Source organism: Camelus ferus, chromosome 35 (assembly GCF_009834535.1).
Source record: "Camelus ferus isolate YT-003-E chromosome 35, BCGSAC_Cfer_1.0, whole genome shotgun sequence".
Taxonomy (NCBI): Eukaryota; Metazoa; Chordata; class Mammalia; order Artiodactyla; family Camelidae; genus Camelus; species Camelus ferus.
In genome coordinates this window covers 6,457,572-6,466,822 of record NC_045730.1, presented here as the reverse complement: position 1 = coordinate 6,466,822, position 9,251 = coordinate 6,457,572, and the positions used below count along the sequence as shown (strand labels likewise).

The 9,251-nt window shown below is 39.6% G+C and overlaps 1 non-coding gene across 1 annotated transcript; it reads right to left on the bottom strand.

Annotated features, from left to right (window-relative positions):
* Positions 1 to 203: 203 nt before the first annotated feature.
* On the bottom strand, positions 204 to 277 carry TRNAT-GGU. The gene has a single exon. It is a non-coding gene; the product is annotated as a tRNA-Thr (tRNA).
* Between the last annotated feature and the right edge of the window lie 8,974 nt (positions 278 to 9,251).

Here is a 9,251-nt window from a genome sequence, read left to right as displayed (position 1 = left end):
TGACCCAAAGTGTAACACACAAGAGAGACACGCATACACACACACACACACACACACACACACACACATCCTTCTAGAAACTCTATTTAGGGCTGGAGGAATGGGAAGAAAAAGTTTCTGAAGGTTAATCTGCTGTCTGTTTGTGGCCACAGGGATCAAGAAAAGATTAGCTTTTTGGTTAGACAGGTTTTTTTTCCCCTACATGGAGGGACTGGGAATTGAACCCAGGACCTCGTGCACACCAAGCATGCGCTCTCCCACTGAGCTGTACCCACCCCAAACCCAGATTGGCTACTTGGAATCCACAGATAATCCCCAACTCTCCATTTTAGCCATTACTGGTCAACCTTTATAGAAATGGTTAGGAGCAAGGAAGTTTCTAAAAGCCACCCCGGAGCAAGAAAAACCAGGAACCAGAACAATTTACAAGCTGGATCATCATCCCCAACTGGAGAGTAAGTTACAGAATAAAAGGAAGAGTTATCGGCCCCAAATCCAGAGTCAGTGATACAAGGGAAGGCAGACTAGTGCTAAGCTATTTTCATTTCTAATTGTCTCTCTCTCTTTTTTTTCCTATTGAAGTACATTTGATCTACAATGTCGTGTTAGTTTCTGGTGTACAGCACAGTGATTCAGCTATACATACGTATATATTCTTTTTCATTATATTGACTATCTGATTGGTTATTGACTATCTGATTCTCTCTGGTAACACCCCTGCACTGTTACTACCCCCAGCCCTGAAGGAGCCCCACCTTCACTCTCTCCTGGAATCTCACCTCTTTCTGTGTGTGCCTGTGTGTGCAGAGTTTTGAAAATACCAAGGCACGGCCTCTTGATAAGCCATTATAGCCAAAGTTGATTCTTTTGTGCCACTGTATCTAAACTCTGCACCTTTCTCTTTTTCCATCAGAATGTAGGTCTGTGTCCCATTGTTTCAAACCCTATTCCCTTACTAGGGCAAAACACATTCATTACATTGCTGTCATAGACAAAGTTGTTTATCCCTACTAGGAACAAAAGAAATGAAAGTTAGAACAATAGACCTTTTCATTTATCACGGTGATGATATCTTAGACTATTTCATACCTAGTGTTCACAAGTGTAGGGTAAGACATGCAGTCTCTTGTACCTTTGAGTATAAACTGATACAATATTTCTAAAAAATCAATGTATTAAGAACTAAAAGAGCTCAAACTTCCTTACCCATGAATTTTATTTCTTTGAATTTACCCAAAACGATTAGTGAATGCAGAATAATTCATTGTAGGAACATTCAATATTGTGTTATTTATAATACCAGAAGTGATAAATGAAAAGAGACATGAAACAATAATCATGGGATGGTTATAAAGATATCACAGTCTACCCACACTGTGGAATAATATCTAATCATTAAAAGTTATATTTTTGAAAGTTATATAACATAGGGATATGCTTCAGTATATTCATATTAATGACAAAAGAAAGTTGTGCTTATGAGCACATGTATGTGTATGTAAACATATTTACATAATTTGTTTAAGTATAGGAAAATTTTAGTAGTTATTTCTGGGTAGTAGGGTTATAGATAATTTTTATGATTTTTTTCTCCCTTGCATTTCTTCATTTTCTAAATATTCTGACAAAAAATGCATTATTCTTATAACCAGAAAAAAATTTTAAAAAGCATTTTTCATTAAATATTGTGGTGGAATTGGTGGTTGGCTCTCTTCTCCTTCCCAGATTAAATTATTTGCACTTTTCCGGGAAGCTGATTTTTCACTAGGGCAGAGGGTTTCCATGAGTGGAAATGCGGGGCCAGTCAGGTAGAGCAGACAATTCTGAAGAGGGGATTCTGCCCTGCCTCTCGGCTCCCACCACCAGGGTTCCGGCTTTCACCAGCAGTTCTAACATACCTAACCCAGCATCGTAACAAAGCCTCTCCTGCACTCACGGTCGGACATAGGATTCTGGCTGATTGTGGGTTTGCTACCTGTGGACCTGTGTATGTCCTCACACACACACTCCCTCTTATAATTGGATGTGTATTTGTTTCATTAAATTCACTCCGTCAGCAGTTTCTGCTCCAAACAGTCCCTGAGGCTAAAAGGGAAAAAAAAAGTCAGTAATCAACATACTACTTTCAAGTACAGAGTACCGACCTATTTATAAAAGGAAATTAAATAAAACCGGTAATTATAACTAGCGTACAACCTTTCAACATAGTCAATGAGAAATTCAATTTGCTTAAAATAATGAGATACTGTGGCAGGAACAATCTGTTCGCGTGCTGTTCCCAAGAGCCTGGGGATGGAAACAAACCTTGCCTGACATTTGATACTATCTGTCAGTTTATCAACTCTGTCTGTGGTGAGTTTTATGATGGCACTACCAGGTTTGGGATGGAGAGAGGAGAGGAAAAAAAAATCTCTTTTCTCTTTCCTGCTCAGCTATAGGGAACCTGTTAGAAAGTGGATTCAGATGTCCATTTTGAACACTTGAACAAGTTAAATGACCTCCCTCAGACCTAATTTGGTGGGTTTAATTTAGCTACTTTCCCCCCTTCTCTACCATCACCCAAACCAGACGATTGAAGTCCCTGAGGTGTCCGCTCTGCTGACTACTCACATGCTCTTTGTCTACAATTTTTCTGTTTTGTTTTGTTTTTGTTTTTGCTGAGTTCATATCTTGCCAAGGTAAGATAAAGACACATAAAAGTTGAATGAAAGAGTGTCAACACAAACCAGTATCTACTGGTGTGGGGGTTTTGCCCTAGTTAGCTAAGGCTGCCCTCTGTCTTGTCTCCCTCTTTCCTTCATTCATTGGCTTTACAAGTTTTACTCGCTACTACTGAGTACCGGCCCCTCTGTTAGATGTTGGCAAAGGTAGAAGGCAGAATAAAGCACACACTGTGTCTTCATAAATCCCAACAGCTAGCAGACTCATAAACAGGCCATTGTAAATCTATTTGGAAGCATGGTGACAGGGATTTTTGAGAATGTTTAGAAGTGGTGCCTACCTAATCTAGCCTGAAGGGCCATAGGGAAATTAGGAGAGAAGTGTCAAGGAACGAGTAAGGAGATAAAATCTAAACAAAGTAGGAAAGGATGAGTCAAAGTTAACAAGGCTGAGAGGAAATGCATTCCCAGCAGGAAACTCAGCACAAGTAAGTAGGCAAAGAGACAAGAATCACAGGCTGACAAGCAGAATTCCATTGTTAGACAGTGAGTGGCAGGCAAGGAGTGGTGAGAGGTGAAGGTGGGAGAGGGGACAGGTGTATCAGCTGGCTTTTGCTGTGTAACAAACCACCCAAATCTTGGTGGCTTAAAATAACCACTGTTTGATATAGTCCCAGTTGTTTTTTTTTTTTTTTTCCTTTGCTTTTGATGTCAAATACAAAAATCATCACTGAGACAGATGTCAAAGAGCTTACTGCCTATGTTTTCTTCTAGGAGTTATATGGTTTCAGGCCTTATATTGAAGTATTTAATGCATTTTGAATTAATTTTTGTTTATGGTGTAAGATACACTCTTTTGCATGTAGCTGTTTTCCCAACACTACTTACTGAAAATACCATCCTTCCCCTCCCCACATTGTATAGTCTTGGGTCCATTATTGAAAATTAATTTGCCATATATGCCTGGGCTTATTTCTGAGTCTCTATTCCATTCCCTTGATTTACATGTTTGTTTTTACACCAGTGCCATACTGTTTTGATTACTATAGCTTTGTAATATAGTTTGAAATCAGGGTATGCAATGCCTCCAGCTTTTTTGTTCTTCCTCAGGATTGCTTTGGCTATTCAGGGTCTTTCGTGTTTCCATACAAATGTTAGGATTGTTTATTTTATTTATGTGAAAAATGCCATTGGTATTTTGATAGGGATTGCATTGAATCTGTAGCTTGCTTTGGATAGTATGGACATTTTAACAATATTGATTCTTTCAATCCATGAACACTGAATATCTTGCCATTTTGTGTGTGTGTCTTTTTCAATTTCTTTCATCAATATCTTATAATTTTCAATGTATTGGTCTTTCACCTCCTTAGTTAAATTTTTTTCCTAGATATTTGATTATTTTTAATGCAGTTGTAAATGGGATTCTGATAGTTTGTTATTAGTGTATAGAAATTCAACAAATCTTTGCATATTGATTTTATTTCCTGCAACTTCATTTAATTCATTTGTTAGTTCTAACAATCTTTAGATGTTAGATAAATGATGTCATGTCATCAGCAAATAGTGACAGTTTTACTTCTTTTCTGATTTGGATGTCTTTTTTTTTTTTTTTTTTTTTTTTTTTTTTTTCTTTTTCTTGTCTGATTGCTATAACTAGGACTTCCAATACTATGTCAAATAAAAGTGGCAAGAGTGGGCATCCTTCTCTTATTCCTGATCTTAGAGGAAAAGCTTTCATCATTTCACCACTGAATATGATGCTAGCTGTGGGCTCGTCATATTTATATTTTGTTTTAATTTTAAATAAGCCAACTAGAAAACTATGATTTTGTCATAAAAACTCATTCTTGAAGACAGAAAGACCAGAATTTGTGTCTTGTCTCTACCACATTCTAAATATGTGACTTTGAGAAAGTTCTTTGACCTCTTCAAGCCTCAGTTTTCCCATCTTTCAAGTGGCAATAAAAATACCAAATGCTTACTGCATAGGGTTATAGTGAGGATTACATGAGATAAGGCATACAAATCACTTCAACAAAGTCTAAACTTATGATGAATGCTCATTAAGTGCTAGCCAGCACTACTTTATTATTATCATTATTGTAGATTTTAAGGAGCAGCTGGGACCCAGATAAAGAGGCTCAGTTGAGAGATGATCACAGAGAAGCCTGAAATGGGCAATAGTAGTTAAAATGGAGATGAGAGGATAGACTTGATAAATATTTGGGACTTAACATTGGAAAAATAAAGAAACTGACTGAATGGGGGACTCCAAGGAGAAGGAAGACTCAAGAGAAATCTCTAGGCTTTCTAGCCTGAATTACTGAGTAGACTGCTTCTAACTCATATAAATAATATTGCAGGAAAAGCATTTAAAAGGAAAAATGATGAGTTGTATGTGAGTGAATCTGAGACACCTGTGGGAGTCTAGGCTGGTGGGCACCCACTGGAAAGACACTGAGTTTAGGTTCCAGCCCATCTGTGCCCAGCCTTGGCATTACATAATATGAAAAGAAACAACCTGGATACTCTAAATAGGTTTGCAGGTGGAAGTTCTTATTTTTAGAAGAGAATAGAGACTTATTCCTCCATAAAATCCAAACCCAAAGAAGCAAATGTAAGTGGCAAGCATTCCTTGTCTTGCTCACTGTTATTTAACTGACTGCAGCTTCCCTGAAAGGTCATACAGTGCTTGCTTGGCCATCCCATCAGAAGTCTCCACTGGAAGGGATAAGCTAGGGGAAATACCCAGAATCAGAGAAGGCCAAAACAAGGGAAGAGAGCAGGCATCTGGGGAAAGGGGGAGAGAATTTCCCTCCTCTAATAGGAAACAGCCATTCAAGACTGATCTAAATGATGGCGCTACAAATTCCCAAATGATGAGCACCAAGGGTCACTAGGTAGGAAGAAAAGAAAGATGCAGTTTCGCTTAAGAACTCTAGACATTTACTGGAAGAGTACTGGGTACCAAGTTAGTTCTCTTAGGAATTCTCTCAGCCCTTAATTCTTAGAACTCTGGGACAACTAGAAAAACTCCATCCTCCCCCCTGAAGGAAGTTATGAAGTCTTCCAGTTAGAAGAGATTTCAGAAGATGGGCTGGTTGTCCTGCTTTGCTATCTGGAGGACTACCCCAAGATAGCATGTACTTTTCCCTTGAGCTAAAAGCAGAAAGAACAATGTCCAAACATGCTAGTGTACAGGGCAGAGCATTTGGAAGCATTGACCTACTGGGTCATTAGCTCTTAAACTGATGAAAACCATGGACAGCTCGCCATGAAAATTCACATTCACACACAGTTATTCGTAGAAATTCAAGACTTGTGCAAGCCTCTTAAAGACTATCCATGGAAAATCTGAAGATCTGAAGACCCAAAGCTAACAACCTAACATAGAAGTGGGGAAGGAGGGTGCACAAGGGCCATCACGTAGTTGAATCCTCATTCAGAAGACTTGTGCAGGGACCAGGTCAGGCCAAGGACATGCAAGAAATGCACAGTGCCACCATGATGCTAGCTAGAATGGCTGAGGGAGCTGATAATGACCTGCTGAAAGTGCTTCATGAAAAGCACTGTCACTGCCCCATTCTGGTGTCCTGGGTGCAGAGGCTAAAAGAATTCAGCTTGGTGAGAAAGCAAGGAATTTTGGAACTTGAGAAAGGATTCCAATTTAAAGGATTCCTGTTAAAAAAGAAAAAAGAGAAACCACAGAAAACAACAACAACAAAGCTAGCAATACCAAATTCACACCTTCATTATAATGTTTGCTTTGAAAGAGGAATTTAGGAAACATTTTCACTTTTTTTTTGGGGGGGGGGGGTTAGATTATAGTTCCAGAGCCATCCACTCACTCTGCCTTTGTCTCAGATTTGCACACATGGCTTGGTGTTCTTTCTGGGAACATGGAGTGCATGGGATTTGGGTCTGCTTTGCTGCAGGAGGTAGGCTGCAATCTGTGCAGGAGGAGCCCCAGTTGCTACTGTAGAAAACGTAGGTGTTGCAGGATGTCAGACAGTTCTGTGTGACAAAACAACTAGGAGCCTAGAGGGTGGGGCACATGTCCTCTCTAGCCACTTCTCAAATTCCTGTTTTAAAGAGCCTGAAGTTCTCCTGGTGGGCTCCTTGCCCAGCATCTCTGTGTGTGTATACTCATGAGTTAATCGTTTACCCATTTATCAGAAGAGAGGACCGCCAAAGCCACAGTTGTCTTTCTTCTTCCTCTTGAGCATTTCCCATCTCTTCCCATCTTTCCTCTTGGTTGAAGTAGAGCCTTGAGAGGTGCAGTGATGGCAAGGGATTTGGGGATGAGGGTTTTCAGCCTCACTTGTGCAGATGTCCTCTAGCTTCTCTCAGATCCATTTCACTGGTACTTCTTCCTCCTAGGCTCATGGAAATACAGTGGTTCCTCAAAGCTCATGCAAGAGTCCCCCTCTTTTCAAACCTCAGCAACTACCAACACACCAAAACTGTGCCCCAACCCTCCCCATGTTGCAGTCACCATTTTGGTTACCCTAGAACATCTTTTCAGATTAGGAGCTTATAAAACTTAATCTTTTGGGGGAGATTGGTTGGAGAACCATATCTGAGTTTCTTGAGTGTGTTAATCAAGGATAGAATGACACATGTCTCCAGTAATGTAAATGTCAGACATGGATGATTTAATCTAAGAAAACAAGGGATCCAATGACTTAGAGAATTTGTATGTGGACATTCAGCACATTGTAATCCACGTTGAACTCTGAATGATGGTATATTTGGCAATACCATTCTGAACCACAGGATTATTTTTAAATAAGCCTTGAGAATAGACTTTCTATTTGTCTTCAATACCAAAAGCTTCTAGAAAGTAAACACAAATGGCACACGTTAGTGTACTGTGGAAAAAGTACTCAAAACTTTGGGTTTATTGAGTAATAATGATAAACCATACTTGCATATCCTTTCCAGGCAGGCACAAATGTGACAAAGTCAAAATCAACACTAACAGTCAAGAGAACATTTTATTGTGATGGTTTGTTATTTTGATATTATGTGGTAATTATAATTAACTTTAAGACTAGTGTGTCATACTTTAAAAAATCCTTGTAGTTGATTTCAAGTTAATGGTAAGATTGGACAAATGGATGCAGTGAGGTGCAGCAGCATTAACAAAAATCACATTTCAAGTGCCCTGATGCCTAAGCCCCTTCTACCAAGATGCTCAGTGTCTTAATGACCCTGAAACTTGACTATAGAGAAAGCAAGACTTCTGTCCAATTAAATATTTTCTCTTAAATATTCCCCAGTGCATTCAAAAGAAAATGGTGTCTAGGATTAACACATAAATATTACTTCTCAATGAAACCCAGGGATGAGCCCTTTATTTTAATGAATCTAGTCTAAGGAGACTACCTTTGAGTGTAAGGCAGATATTATTTATCAATATAGTGCTTTCCAGTTGAAAAGGGACCCTTCCATGCATGGGCTAAAAAACATTTCAAAGCATGCTTTCTCAGAAACCTCGTGTCCAGAGAGAGCAGGGGACCCAATGAATGAAGCTCTTCTTGAATGTTTCACTTCAAATCTTATATTTAGATATGATTTGAGGTATATATTTATATTTTTGTGTATATATTTACATGAGATACTGATATGGCCAAAGATTGAGTTCTGGAACCTCATGTAGGTATGAATAAAATATGAACCTATTTATTACCGGGGGGTCTCAGGCCCTCCTCAGATCCTTTATAGATTTGTGTCAGTCTTCATTCTGTCAGAGGAGATTTTTTTAATCTTAGGAGTCCTTTGGGGACTTGGCCATGGATTCTGTGCAGTGGCTGTGGCTCCTGTTGGACAGCAGTGATGGTCAGTGTCAAGCATGAAACTGAGATGCTGTGGCAGATGCCTCGCCTCATGTGGCTGGGCTTGATGGAGCATCTTGGGTCCCTGACCAGACAGCACACAGGTTTGGGGCCACCTGGTTCCAGTTACAGAGTCAGATACACATGTACATAGTCATCAGGGTATCTGTGTCTGTGTCAATTATCGTGAATGTCTACAGATATTCAGAGCACACGGTTTAGATTAACTCAACTGAAACTGAAGAGTGTAGGCATGCTGAATAATCTGTGGGATTTTGTCAACTTTTGACAACTTTTGAAAATCAAGGGCTGAGTTTCTAAATTATGCATAATTCAGCATTTTGCTTCTCTTCCTTCCTTCCCTGTGCCCACTTTTGGGACTGATTTTTAAGCTGACAGATGTGTTGTTGAACATTGTTAACTGATATAAATTGGAGGAACAGTTGCTATGGTCTGAATATTTGTGTACCTCCCCTACCCCAGAATTCACATGTTGAAATCCTCACAGCTGAAGTGATGGTTTTGGAGATGGGGCCTTTGGGAGATAATTAGGTCATGAGGGTGGGGCCCTCATGAATAGGATTAGGGCCCTTATAAAGGAGGCCCCAGAGAGCTCTCTCAACCCTTCCAATGAGAAGTTTGCAGTCTGTAGCCCAGAAGGGAGCTCTCACCAGAATCCACCCATGTTGACCCCCTAATCTGACTTCCAGCCTCCCAAACTGTGAGCAAGAAATTTATGCTGTTTTAAATT